Source organism: Columba livia, chromosome 2 (assembly GCF_036013475.1).
Source record: "Columba livia isolate bColLiv1 breed racing homer chromosome 2, bColLiv1.pat.W.v2, whole genome shotgun sequence".
In the NCBI taxonomy this organism is placed as follows: domain Eukaryota; kingdom Metazoa; phylum Chordata; class Aves; order Columbiformes; family Columbidae; genus Columba; species Columba livia.
This window is the reverse complement of record NC_088603.1, coordinates 64,282,971-64,297,397: the sequence shown is the minus strand read 5'-3', so window position 1 is coordinate 64,297,397 and position 14,427 is coordinate 64,282,971. Positions and strand designations below refer to the sequence as shown.

General features: G+C 52.8%; 2 long non-coding RNA genes across 5 annotated transcripts in view; one reads left to right on the top strand and one right to left on the bottom strand.

The window, feature by feature from the left end:
* Positions 1–14,421, bottom strand: part of LOC135578793 (uncharacterized) — a 78,833-nt gene extending 64,412 nt beyond the window's left edge. The window contains exons 1-5 of the long non-coding RNA XR_010470896.1: positions 13,741–14,421; positions 12,396–12,614; positions 9,094–9,227; positions 5,846–8,043; positions 1,255–1,473 (exon numbers count right to left, since the gene is read on the bottom strand). This is a non-coding gene — a long non-coding RNA (uncharacterized LOC135578793). The remainder of the gene's footprint in view (positions 1–1,254; positions 1,474–5,845; positions 8,044–9,093; positions 9,228–12,395; positions 12,615–13,740) is intronic.
* LOC135578786 (uncharacterized) overlaps positions 2,629–14,427 on the top strand; it is a 46,476-nt gene continuing 34,677 nt past the window's right edge. The window contains exons 1-4 of one of the 4 annotated variants that reach the window (XR_010470881.1): positions 2,629–3,675; positions 3,797–3,906; positions 4,107–4,240; positions 9,895–10,456. This is a non-coding gene — a long non-coding RNA (uncharacterized LOC135578786). Of the gene's footprint in view, positions 3,676–3,796; positions 3,907–4,106; positions 4,774–9,894; positions 10,457–14,427 lie in introns of those variants that run through there. The other 3 variants (XR_010470882.1, XR_010470880.1, XR_010470879.1) reach the window with 3 other exon arrangements.

The window sequence follows — 14,427 nt, the reverse complement described above, 5'->3', positions numbered from 1 at the left end:
CCCCAACCTGAAGGAACCCACCTTCAAAACATGCAACGTAAATAACACTGCCTAAAACAACCTATCAAAAAGGAAATAAACCAACCTAAACCAAACAACCTGAACCAACCTCAACAGAAACCCTTCAAACAACTTAAACAGTGTAAACCAAACCTGCCGAAACCAACCTACCTCAAAACACAGACACCCACCAACCCACCTAAACTGCCTACTGAAAACAAACAACCTAAAATAACCAACCAGCCGACCATGTCTCAACTTAAAGTCATCTGAACAAACCTAAACCAAACTACTGAAAACGGCCTCAACGAAAACAGCTTCACATACGCCACCTACAACAACCAACGGAAGACACCTTCAACCAAAAATCACCTACATCAAGCAACCTGAACCCACCAGCCTTCGACAACCAGCCTCTCACAATCACCCTCAAAGAACCTGCCTCAAACCAACCTCAAACGACCGCAACAAGCTGAACCAAGCTCGTAAAACCAGAAACCTCAACCAAACTAACGCAACCAGTGCTAAAGAAGCACCAGAAAACAGCACCAACCAAAGAACCCAGCAAAACCAAGAAAAATAAACCTCCGAAGCTAAACAACACACATCAGCGGTAAGAAAATCACATCACACAGCCTAAACCAACCCACCTAAACTAACCAACCGAAACCAAGCTCAACCATCAAACCTGAAACAAGCAATCTAAGACCGCCAACCTGAACCAAACTTAACAAACCTTAACCTAAAACAACCGGCCTTCAGTGACCTACCAACACACAACCTACGTCATACGGTGTCAAACAACCAGTCTCAAAAAGCCTACCAAAACCAACTCGTATTAACTGACCTAAACCAACCAAATGAAACCAACTTAGCAAAACCCAACAAAACCAAAACAACAATGGAAACAACATCAACAACAAAAACAGAACACCAAACAAGGTAGAAAGAAACAAGCAAAACCCAAACAAGTTACAGACCAAGAAGGCAGATGTAGGAAGCAGCACGCAGAGATGTTGCATGGGGACCCAGTGCTTTGGAGCAGCCACTGGTGTCCTGTCAGGAACAGGAAGGATTCGCAGCTGCCACTCGGCACCTCTCCCTGCGGGCAACACCAGCGCCTGGCAGGGACCAGAGCGCTTCTCGTGCACCCTGCCCAAGAAGCACAGCAGCCAAACAAGGTGTGCAAGGCAAAACATCTGCTCGCCATCGCTACATGTGATGCTTTGGAAAAGATCCCACAGTACCACATACCTCTTCTGTGGTGCATGGTCAGTCCCGCGCCTCATTCTCAAGGTCCTCCCTCTTCAGGAACCTGGCAAAGCTTGGCCTCCATTCCTGCTGCTGCTCTCTGCAGCTCTGGGACTTGCCTTTGCCAGCCCGCAAGGGCTGTTTGTTCAAGCTAAACTGAAGAATGCATCAGCCTGCTCCTGGCTACACGTGGGCTTGTGTTAAGGATTGTGAGCATTGGCTCTGAAAAAGAGTGAGAAACGGAAATGACATGGAATAACAGAACATGAAAAAACATAAAATGAAGTAAATTAACATAAATAAAATAAAATTAAATAAAATTAAATTAAATTAAAAAAAAAAAAAAAAAAACGCTTGTATCTGTTGCGTTTTGTGTCCTGGAAAGTGGTTTTGAGGGAAGAGTGAAGGAAGGGAGAGGGAAAGGGGACGGGCAGGGGGGAAGGGAAGAGAAGGCAGAAGAGAAAAGAAAGCCCTGACAGAGCCCTGAGAGCTCCGTACCCGAAATTGTGTGGGTTTGACTGAAAGTGAATTCATTTCCTTCATGGAGTGAGAAACCTTTCTTTTTCACAGCTCGCACAGTCATTATTTGGAATTAGTTTGAGAACACGAGATAACACCCCAGCACAGAGCTAATGTTTTTAATTGCGCCGGTCTGAGAGCCAAGGGCATTCTGACTGCTCTGCCCACAGATGTGACGTATCGGGGAAGGGGGACAGAGATGGGACAGAGCTGGACTGACATCCAGGCTGATCGAGAAGAGTATTTCATCCCATTAGCGTCACGGTCATTATTTAAGGAGGGAGGGGATCTCTCTCACTCTCTCAGGCGTGCAGTGTAATCTTGATAAACTGGCCACATGGGTCAAGAAAGCCACCTGGCAACCAAACAGACCCATTGCACTCTTCCGCTCAGCACATCAAGACTTGCCCTCTAAGTCTCGGCAATTTCTTGAATATCACCAATAATCAACACAGGTTTCAAACAGCAACATGGCATGACAAAATAATACATACTTCTCTTTAAGTCCGCTCCTTTTTTTAAATCTTTGCCTAGACCTTCAGGAAATGTCAAACCAAACTAACTACCCAGCAGTTCAACACGCAACCCACGCAAAATAAAGGCTACCCACGAGGAACCCCGTTACAAGTATCAGTCGTGCAACTGCTACTCTGTGGCACGGCTGCCCTGAACCGATCACCCCTAGAGATGAAGCCCGAGGGAGACACCACTCAGCCGGCAAATATTCCAAAAACACGTTTTGCTCACAGATCTTACAGCAAGTTTTCCCTCGGCAAACAAAAGATTAAACAGCAGCAACAAGCAGAAATAATACTCACAAGTCTGTGACTCACAAGAGGGCTGTTGCACGAAGGATTTCTGGAAACGCTTGACCATCCATAGAAGTGGCTTGGAGCCACAAAAGCCCTGTCTCTTCAAACACGTTTTGCATTCTTCACACTACAGCACTAAAGAAAGATCAGAATCCCTCAGCATAGTACAATTCTGCAATACAGCGACCGGGTTGGTCGTGCTGCTAAGACACCTTGTCCAAAGATCTGCAGCTCTTGCTCTTTGCTGAAGACAAAAGGCCGATGAGTCGGTTCCAGCAGAGGCAAACCAAATCTAAGCACTGACAGGGCTGCAGAGCAAAATGGCCCCGCAATGGGGCCTCGTGGCCCCGGGGGCCGCCATGCCGGCCACCGCAGCGGCCGTTGGGGACGCCACGAGCCTCTGTGATGGCAGTTGGAGCACAGCTGTGCCAGCTGCGCCATCGCTCCGAGAGAAGAGGCCGCAGACGACAGCGCCGGATCGACGCGAAGAAGAGAGAGGAGGCTCAGGGACCCCCTGGGATGGCTCCGCCGCCCAAACGGCGGCTGCCTGGCGGGAGCAGCAGCACCGCCCACAGGCAGGAGGAGCCCATGGAGATTGACCCACCCCGGGAAGAGGCGGAGCCCATGGAGGTGGATCCGCCTCGGCAGGAGGAGGAGGCGATGGAGGTGGATCCGCCTCAGGCAGGGCTGCTGGGGCCCAGCACCAGCATGGCCGGACCGCCTCCGGCGCCGCAGTGCCCTAAGCGCCGCAGGACGGCCGGGGGCTCTCCCAGAGCCCCCAAACAGGCGCCTGGCCGCAAGCGGCGCCGCCCCCGCAGCCGCCACTAGCCACCTCCGGGGGATGGGCCGGACCAGCAGCCGCTCTGGAGCCACAGGTGAGCCCGGCTTCCCAGCCCGCACCCCCGGCCCTCATGCCGGGGCATCTCCTCTGCCCTGGGGCCTGGGGAAGAGGCGAGGAGGGTCGCTGCCATCTTCTGCTCGGCAGCCCCAGAGCACCGGGAGGAGTCCTCAGGAGCCACCACACAGCGGGGGACAGCGCCACAGACGCCAGGACACCCGAGGACAGCGCTGGAGCTTGCCTTCAAGGCAAAAGGTTTTCACATTGCACAAATCATTCAGACTTTTCCTTTCCTTCTCCCTGTATGCAGACTATAGAGTTAATAGAAATATGTAGATATAGAAAATAAAAGCTAGGTGGATGTGTGTGTGCACAGAAGCCCACTGGAGACCGCCAGAGACCGTCGGGGACAGAAGGACACCGTGGGATCTGCACCTTGCCTTATAAAAGGAGAAGTGTGGAGACTTGGAGACGAAACCTGACGAGGTATGCTTGTTATTCAGAGCCTGGTCTTTTGGAACCCTTCTCTTACTCCTCTGATTGGGTGAGATGCAAGGGTCTCCTTTACTTGTGTGTTCTCTGCTCCTCCTCTCCCTCCCCTCTTGCTGTTTTCCTCCGTCATCTCTGTTGTGTCTTCTTGTTGCATTCAGTAATTCTCATCTCTGGCATTTTGGTTTTTTTCCCAGGCTCGGTCAGGAATTCTTGACAGGACTACCGGAAGGAGTTTTTGAAGGTCAGAGGCATTTGGGCACTCTCGGCAGTCCGGGAGATGGCTCCGGCTCAAGGTAGGACAGGGTAGGATAGGCTAGGGCTTGGGCAGGTCCTGGGGGGCGTGAGCAGCTTGTGCATGGGACGAGGAGCCAGGTCTGGCTCACATGCTCAGGGAACAGCCGATCGCCAGCACTGGGGTCAGGAAGGAATTTTTTCCCCCGGGGCAGATTGGCACTGGTCCCCGGGGGTTTTTTGCCTTCCTCTGCAGCGCTGAGCATGACCACTTTGCAGAGCTCCTCTGGGCCCTTTTGGCTCGGTTCCTGCCTGCTGCTCAAGCACCAGGAAGATGGCCTCTCGTGCCCCGCAGCTGGGGGGAGGAAGGCTTTTTTTCCCCCCGAGGTGGGACAGCAAGCGTCTCCGGGGGTTTTTTGCCTTCCTCTGCAGCGCTGAGCACGGCCCCTTGCCACGGCTTCTTTGGGCCATTTGGGCTGGGCGCCTGCTGCTCCACGAGGTGGCCCTAAACTTAGCTAGAACAGCCTATCCAAAGCAGCATAGAACTAATCGCCTAAACCAACCTTAAAGAAGTGCAAGGAACTAACCCGCCTTCAAGAAGCTAAAATAAACTGAAACTAAACACTTGTATCCCTTGTGTTTTGTGTCCTTGAAAGTGTTTTGGAGTCGGGAAAGGGGGGAGTCAGGGAGAGTCGGGTGGACGTTGGGGAAGGGGGACGGCGGGGGGGGGAAGGAGGCGGGACGGCGGGGGGGGGAAGGAGGCGGGACGGCGGGGGGGGGGAAGGAGGCGGGACGGCGGGGGGGGGGAAGGAGGCGGGACGGCGGGGGGGGGGAAGGAGGCGGGACGGCGGAGGGGGGAAGGAGGCGGGACGGCGGGGGGGGGAAGGCGGGGAGGGGAGGCGGGACGAGTGGGAGGGGGGAGGGGCGGCGGGACGGCGGGGGGGGGGAAGGAGGCGGGCCGGGGGGGGGAAGGAGGCGGGCCGGGGGGGGGCAAGGAGGCGGGCCGGGGGGGGGCAAGGAGGCGGGAAGGAGGCGGGAAGGAGGCGGGACGGCGGGGGGGTAGGAGGCGGGACGGCGGGGGGTAGGAGGCGGGACGGGGGGGGGTAGGAGGCGGGACGGGGGGGGGAAGGAGGCGGGACGGGGGGGGGGAAGGAGGCGGGGCGGGGGGGGAAGGAGGCGGGGCGGGGGGGGAAGGAGGCGGGAAGGAGGCGGGACGGGGGGGGGAAGGAGGCGGGAAGGAGGCGGGAAGGAGGCGGGACGGGGGAGATACGGTGAGGGGAAGCGGGACGGGGGGTAGAGGCGGGGCGGGGGGGAACCGGACGGGGGGGGATGGTAGATGCGGGACCGGGGGGTGGACGGGAGGGGCGGGGAACGGAGAGGCGGGAGATCGGGAGGGAAGCGGGAGAGAGGGAGACGGGGAGAGGCGGGAGGGGGGGAGACGGGGCGAGGCGGGAGTATGGGAGAGGCGGGAGGGGAGGAGACGGGGAGGGAGGGTGGACGGGGGGGGAGGGAGGTGCGAGACGGGAGGGGGGAGAAGGGTATGGCTGCCCTGAACCGATCACCCCCTAGAGATGAAGTCCAAGGGAGACACCACTCAGCTGGCAAATATTCCAAAAACACGTTTTGCTCACAGATCTTACAGCAAGTTTTCCCTCAGCAAACAAAACATTAAACAGCAACAACAAGCAGAAATAATACTCACAAGTCTGAACCATCTTCTAAGGGATTTTCCCGTACCGGCCGACACCGCCGGACCCGGCGGGCACACCCGCTGCCCCCGCTCCAGCTGCCCGCCAAGCGGCGGCGCCGGCCCCGCCACCCACGCGTGCCCACAAGCGGCCTCGCCCTCCCCGCCCGCCCGCCCGCCGGGCACAAGACGGACCCCAGCGCAGCCCAGCCCGGGCACCGGGAGAGCCGCCTCCCGCAAAGACCGACCCAGCAGCCCCGACGAGCGGATGGCGGAGCCGTCGCTCCTCGGCCCCGCCCCGTGTTCCGGTAAACGCGGGAACGAGCGGGAGTCGCGCGGTTTGGCTGCTCCCGAGAGAGAGTTGGAGGAAAAACTCTTCCCGCCCCCTGTCCCTTCTTCTCCAGCCGGGCAGCCCCCTGGAGCTGCCGCCGCTACAACCGCTGCCGACAGCCCGGTGGCCCCGATGTGCCACCCCGCCCTTCCATCGGGCTTTTTCTTGTGCGTGGAGTGGCCGGTGGAGACTTTTCCGTGCTGTGTGTCACAGCTACTTGATGTGCTGATTTTTTTCCCACCCTATTTTCTCATTAACTCACAAGAAGGTTGTGGCAAGAACACCCGTTTCCGGAAACGCTTGAACATCCCTAGAATTGGCTTGGAGCCAAAAAAGCACTGTCTCTTCAAACACGTTTTGCATTCTCCACACTACAGCACTAAAGAAAATCGGTGTTTCCACTTCCACGGCCATTGCACATCCTGTGGCGGGTCAGAGTCCAGAAGCACCGAGCCTTCATAAGCTCTGTCCTCTGCCTCGGAGGGTGACGCTCCCTCCAGAAACGCCCCCGCCTCTCAGAGGAGGGACAGACAGCTGCTGCTGTCCCGGGGCTGCAGGCTGGGCTCTCAAACGAGCCGAGTTCCCAGGTCACTCCCAACAACTCGGCTTTCGGCTCCTGGAGCGAAATGCAACCTTTGCAAGCACCTGATGCCGCTGCCCTGCTGGGCTGGGCACAGGAGCCCTTCGCCGTGACCAGGGCAGGGAGATGCAACGCTGGGCTTGACTCGCTGCGGAGCTGCAGGGCTGCTGTGCCATCCGGCAGCAGAGGGGGATGAAGTGCCAGCTGGGGCAGTGACAGGGACTGTGCCAGTCAGCGCAGGCAGGTGACAGGAACAACCGCGAAGCCACTAATGAAATGCAAAGAGTACAGCACGGGAAAGAGCACTGGATCAGCACCCGGTGGATTGTCCCTTCGTTTTCTGTTGACTATCAGTGTTCTTTATTGAATTATTGATTTCTTTTTACTGATGTATGGTTGGTCATATGCATACGTTTGGGGATTTTTTGGATATTCGTTTTCCTTTCTTCACTGTTTTTGCCAGTGCCTAACCAGACTCTCTTGAATGGAGCTTGGGACTTGATACAAGGCTTTGTGCAAATTTGGAAGCAGAGGGACCAGGGGATGTGTCTCCAGCAATACTACAGCGTGTTTCAAAAACACGGTCCCAATTTCACACGCAGAGTGATTTCCAATTGGGTCCATCTTTCCGAAACATCCTGTGCCTGGGGAGAGTTGTGGAAACAAACTTGAGATGGGTCCTATGTTACCTCTGTTCCTGCTCCTCGTCCCATAGTGCCGTGGCGGGATTCCTCCTCTGAGGGTGGTTCTTTTGAAGTAAATAAAACGTCTGTTGGAAGGAATTGTGGGAATTCAAAGACATGGTTCTTACACCTTTGGACAAATGTTTGCGTTAAAAACGGAGGCAAATTTTCTCTCCTTCTCCCTATATATGTGTATGCAGACTGTATAGTTTATAAAGACATGTAAAAATAGAAAATTAAATCGATAAATGTGTGCACACGGAAGCCCACAGGAGACCACCGGAGATTGCTGGAGATTGCAGGAGACTGTCCGGAGACCGAAGGACACCGCTAGAAACCACAGGACACCATTGGCTCTGTGTCTTGGTTTAAAAAGGAAGAAGGTTTTCACATTTCAGCAAACAATTAAGACTTTGGTTTTCTCTCTCCTTCTCCCTATATGTGTGTCTATGGACAATATAGTTTAGAAAAATATGTACATATAGACAATAACAGCTATAAATGCAGGCACAGAGAAGCCCGCTGGAGACCGTGGGAGACTGAAGAAGGCCGCTGGAAACCACAGGACGCCACTGGAGAACGTCGGAGACCAAAGGACACCGTGGGACCTGCACCTTGCCTGAAAAAAGGGAAAGTTTCTTAACATTTTACAAATACTTCAGCCTTTTCCTTTCTCTCTCCCTCTGTAAATACTAGAAATGCAGTACGGGAGGAAGGGAGAAAAAGTCGTCTTTTGAACTTACAATCATTATGATGCGATCTGCTACAATAATCGATTTTGGCATTAAAAGTAACACGCTCCTAGTAAAACATGCTCCTCTAGTAAAAAACCACCAAAGATTTGTATCAGTTCTAGTGTAACATTGTATCTGCTGAGACTGTGGCTTCCCTAGATGTCAGCTGGGGAATAGAGAGGCTGCAGGAAAGTTCGTTGACAGAAAGTGGGAAACGTGGGTTTTTTTTCCCAGTTAACTTTTTCTTCCCCTTTCCTCTTCTTCCCACCCCTGTTTAGGCTCACGACCTTCCAAAAGCTGTTGCGGCAGATCACACACAGGTCCCTGCCGTTTGCTCGAACTCTGTAACACCATCAGGCAGATACGTTCTTGGGATATTGTCTTGCGTGCTGCTGGGCCAAGAAGTGACACGAACGCCGTGTAAACACGGGCAGTGATGGCTCCTGGTCAGCAGTCACAGGCTGGCCTCAGTAATTGCTGTGAGACTAATCCCACACAGGAGCAACAGTATATGCTTCTGCCTTGTCAGCTTCATGAACAGGGCAAGTGGAGGGGAAAAATGCTCTTCTGTTAACTTCAAGTCGTCACCTATGCTATCTGCAGCAATAATCGATTTGTTGAAAAAACTGGGAAACTTTGATTTTTTTTTCCCCCATTAACCCTTTTCCCCCTCTTCCTCTTTTTCCCATCCCTGTTTAGGCTCACAACCTTGCAAAGGCTATTGCAGGAGCTCACACATTTCTTCTGAAGCATCCAGATGCTGAAATGAGGCAGAGAAGTGTGGCCTACTGTCAGAGCAGACCTGAGGCCGAGCAGCAAATGAGAGACTTGGAGACAGAAGCTGACGAGGTATGCTTTTGATTCAGAGCCTGGTCTTTGGGAACCCTTCTATCACTCCTCGGATGGGGTGAGATTCAAGGATCTTGTTTGCTTACGTGTCCTCTGCTCCTCCTCTCCTTCCCCTCTTGCTGTTTTCCTCCGTCATCTCTGCTGTGTCTTCTTGGTGCATTCAGTAATCTCTGGCATTTTGTTTCTTCTTCCCAGGTTTGGGCAGGAATTCGTAACGGGGCTGTAGGAACAAGTACTGGAAGTAAGGCTGGACTGGCAACAAATCCACACTGTGTTTTGGCAAAAGAGGGACACGGTTAGGTTGATTACTCCCCTGTCTTGTAGATGACAGGGACTGATTTGGGGCCAGCACCCCAAAGGCTTCCTCCCAAAGGTGCTGGGCGGAGTTGGGGTGGGCGGGGCTGCACACGCGTGGCTCTGTCACCCCCGTGTCACAATGCCAGCACCCGGCAATGCAGCGCTCACAATGCCCCGAGCAGGACCAAAAGGAGCAGCCGGGTCCCGTGTCCACTGCCAGAGCTGGCCCGGGGGCAGCCGCAACACATCCCACAGGAAGCACTTGAGGAGCTGGTGGAATCACAGGGCAGGGGCTGAGGGAGGAAGAGCTTGCATGAGGCTGCTGGAGGTTCTCCACTGCAAGGTGATCTGCGGGCAGGGCCACCATCCAAGCTCAGCTCACGGATGGAAATCCTTTTGAGCTGGATAGCAGTGGAGAGACAAAGGGCATTTCTTCTGTGCTTGCAACACCCACTGGTGTCCCACCAGGCACAGGAAGGAGTCTTGCCCCCAAGGACCATCAGCTCAGAGGCATTTGGGCACTCTCGGAAGTCCGGGAGATGGCTCCGGCTCGAGGTAGGACAGGGTAGGATAGGCTAGGGCTTGGGCAGGTCCTGGGGGGCGTGAGCAGCCTGTGGGACGAGGAGCCAGGTCTGGCTCACATGCTCAGGGAACAGCCGATCGCCAGCACTGGGGTCAGGAAGGAATTTTTTCCCCCGGGGCAGATTGGCACTGGTCCCCGGGGGTTTTTTGCCTTCCTCTGCAGCACTGAGCACGACCACTTTGCAGAGCTCCTCTGGGCCCTTTTGGCTCGGTTCCTGCCCGCTGCTCAAGCACCAGGAAGATGGCCTCTCGTGCCCCGCAGCTGGGGGGAGGAAGGCTTTTTTGCCTTCCTCTGCAGCGCTGAGCACGGCCCCTTCCCACGGCTGATTTGGGCCATTTGGGCTGGGCGCCTGCTGCTCCACCAGTTGGCCCTAAACTTAGCTAGAACAGCCTACCTAAACCAGCACAGAACAACTCACCTAAACCAACCTTAAACAACCTAAACCAGTCTGCCTTCAAAAACTTCAATCAGCCACCTACAACCTAAGCAGAACCTTAAACAATCTACGACAAATTACCTAAACCAACCTAAACCAAACAAAAGAAACCAACCTAAACACCCTAAAACAATCCTACCCAAACCAAATGATCTTAAAAATCCTACCTACAACAATCTAAAACTACATAAACCGGCATTTCTCAGCCAACCTCAAGCAACCTGTAACCAAACAAGCTAAACAAACCCAAACCAACCAATCTTAACCTAAAACAACCATTAAACAACCTCAAACAACTTCAAAACAATCTGATAAAGGATAAAACTACCTAAAGCAACCCATCTAAACCAACCTCAAAAACAGGAAATCGAATGACACAACCTGACCAAAATGACCTCAAGCAAACAACCCAAAGCTAAATAGAACCACTGAAACCAGCCTACAATCGCCAAGCTAAAAACCAATCTAAATCAACTAAACTTCAACAACGAAGCTAAAACCCCCTAAAAAACCCCAACAACCAAACTCCAACCACCAGCCACCCTACCCCATGCAGTGTCTCACTTGGATGTGTCTGCAGTCTTGGAAGCTTGACTACCCCAGGTTCTCCTACAAATGGACCCTGAGCTTGTTTGGAGGTTCTCAAGCACAGCGCAGCTACCGTATCCCCTTGACCTAGCAATGGTTCGCCTCTAGCGGGGAAGGTCGTCCTCTTTGAGCAAGGCAGGGAAACACGTGGAGCAGGGAAGGAGGACGGGGACATCTGCTGAGACAGCACAAACAGCCCCATCGAGCCTGGTGATTAGTGGGGGGACGCATGTCCCAGCGAGATTGCAGTCACATCCAAATCATCCAGACACAACCTAAAACCAACAAAACACCATGTAAATCTAACCAAAGCACCTAAAGCACCCTCAACAACCAATCTAAACCACCCCAACCTGAAGGAACCCATCTTCAAACATGCAACGTAAAAAACACTGCCTAAAACAACCTACCAAAAAGGAACTAAACCAACCTAAACCAAACAACCTGAACCAACCTCAACAGAAACCCTTCAGGCAACCTAAACAATGTAAACCAAACCTGCCGAAACCAACCTACCTGAAAACACAGACACCCACCAACCCACCTAAACCGCCTACTGAAAACAAACAACCTAAAATAACCAACCAACTTAAAATCATCTAAACAAACCTAAACCAAACTACTGAAAACGGCCTCAACGAAAACAGCTTCAGATACGCCACCTACAACAACCAACGGAAGACACCTTCAACCAAAAATCACCTACATCAAGCAACCTGAACCCACCAGCCTTCGACAACCAGCCTCTCACAATCACCCTCAAAGAACCTGCCTCAAACCAACCTCAAACGACCGCAACAAACTGAACCAAGCTCGTAAAACCAGAAACCTCAACCAAACTAACGCAACCAGTGCTAAAGAAGCGTCAGAAAACAGCACCAACCAAAGAACCCAGCAAAACCAAGAAAAGTAAACCTCCAAAGCTAAACAACATAGATCAGCGGTAAGAAAATCACATCACACAGCCTAAACCAACCCACCTAAACTAACCAACCGAAACCAAGCTAAACCATCAAACCTGAAACAAGCAATCTAAGACCCCCTACCTCAACCAAACTTAAAAACGTATAAACTGACCTAAACCAACCAAATGAAACCAACTTAGAAAAACCCAACAAAACCAAAACAACAATGGAAACAACATCAACAACAGAAACAGAACACCAAACAAGGTAGAAAGAAACAAGCAAAACCCAAGCAAGTTACAGACCAAGAAGGCAGATGTAGGAAGCAGCACGCAGAGATGTTGCATGGGGACCCAGTGCTTTGGAGCAGCCACTGGTGTCCTGTCAGGAACAGGAAGGATTCGCAGCTGCCACTCGGCACCTCTCCCTGCGGGCAACACCAGCGCCTGGCAGGGACCAGAGCGCTTCTCGTGCACCCTGCCCAAGAAGCACAGCAGCCAAACAAGGTGTGCAAGGCAAAACATCTGCTCGCCATCGCTACATGTGATGCTTTGGAAAAGATCCCACAGTACCACATACCTCTTCTTTGGTGCATGGTCAGTCCCGCGCCTCATTCTCAAGGTCCTCCCTCTTCAGGAACCTGGCAAAGCTTGGCCTCCATTCCTGCTGCTGCTCTCTGCAGCTCTGGGACTTGCCTTTGCCAGCCCGCAAGGGCTGTTTGTTCAAGCTAAACTGAAGAATGCATCAGCCTGCTCCTGGCTACACGTGGGCTTGTGTTAAGGATTGTGAGCATTGGCTCTGAAAAAGAGTGAGAAACGGAAATGACATGGAATAACAGAACATGAAAAAACATAAAATGAAGTAAATTAACATAAATAAAATAAAATAAAATAAAATAAAATAAAATAAAATAAAATAAAATAAAAAAAACAACAAAAACACTTGTATCTGTTGCGTTTTGTGTCCTGGAAAGTGGTTTTGAGGGAAGAGTGAAGGAAGGGAGAGGGAAAGGGGACGGGCAGGGGGGAAGGGAAGAGAAGGCAGAAGAGAAAAGAAAGCCCTGACAGAGCCCTGAGAGCTCCGTACCCGAAATTGTGTGGGTTTGACTGAAAGTGAATTCATTTCCTTCATGGAGTGAGAAACCTTTCTTTTTCACAGCTCGCACAGTCATTATTTGGAATTAGTTTGAAAACACGAGATAACACCCCAGCACAGAGCTAATGTTTTTAATTGCGCCGGTCTGAGAGCCAAGGGCATTCTGACTGCTCTGCCCACAGATGTGACGTATCGGGGAAGGGGGACAGAGATGGGACAGAGCTGGACTGACATCCAGGCTGATCGATACGAGTATTTCATCCCATTAGCGTCACGGTCATTATTTAAGGAGGGAGGGGATCTCTCTCACTCTCTCAGGCGTGCAGTGTAATCTTGATAAACTGGCCACATGGGTCAAGAAAGCCACCTGGCAACCAAACAGACCCATTGCACTCTTCCGCTCAGCACATCAAGACTTGCCCTCTAAGTCTCGGCAATTCCTTGAATATCACCAATAATCAACCCAGGTTTCAAACAGCAACATGGCATGACAAAATAATACATACTTCTCTTTAAGTCCGCTCCTTCTTTTAATCTTTGCCTAGACCTTCAGGAAATGTCAAACCAAACTAACTACCCAGCAGTTCAACACGCAACCCACGCAAAATAAAGGCTACCCACGAGGAACCCCGTTACAAGTATCAGTCGTGCAACTGCTACTCTGTGGCACGGCTGCCCTGAACCGATCACCCCTAGAGATGAAGCCCGAGGGAGACACCACTCAGCCGGCAAATATTCCAAAAACACGTTTTGCTCACAGATCTTACAGCAAGTTTTCCCTCGGCAAACAAAAGATTAAACAGCAGCAACAAGCAGAAATAATACTCACAAGTCTGTGACTCACAAGAGGGCTGTTGCAAGAAGGATTTCTGGAAACGCTTGACCATCCATAGAAGTGGCTTGGAGCCACAAAAGCCCTGTCTCTTCAAACACGTTTTGCATTCTTCACACTACAGCACTAAAGAAAGATCAGAATCCCTCAGCATAGTACAATTCTGCAATACAGCGACCGGGTTGGTCGTGCTGCTAAGACACCTTGTCCAAAGATCTGCAGCTCTTGCTCTTTGCTGAAGACAAAAGGCCGATGAGTCGGTTCCAGCAGAGGCAAACCAAATCTAAGCACTGACAGGGCTGCAGAGCAAAATGGCCCCGCAATGGGGCCTCGTGGCCCCGGGGGCCGCCATGCCGGCCACCGCAGCGGCCGTTGGGGACGCCACGAGCCTCTGTGATGGCAGTTGGAGCAGAGCTGTGCCAGCTGCGCCATCGCTCCGAGAGAAGAGGCCGCAGACGACAGCGCCGGATCGACGCGAAGAAGAGAGAGGAGGCTCAGGGACCCCCTGGGATGGCTCCGCCGCCCAAACGGCGGCTGCCTGGCGGGAGCAGCAGCACCGCCCACAGGCAGGAGGAGCCCATGGAGATTGACCCACCCCGGGAAGAGGCGGAGCCCATGGAGGTGGATCCGCCTCGGCAGGAGGAGGAGGCGATGGAGGTGGATCCGCCTCAGGCAGGGCTGCTG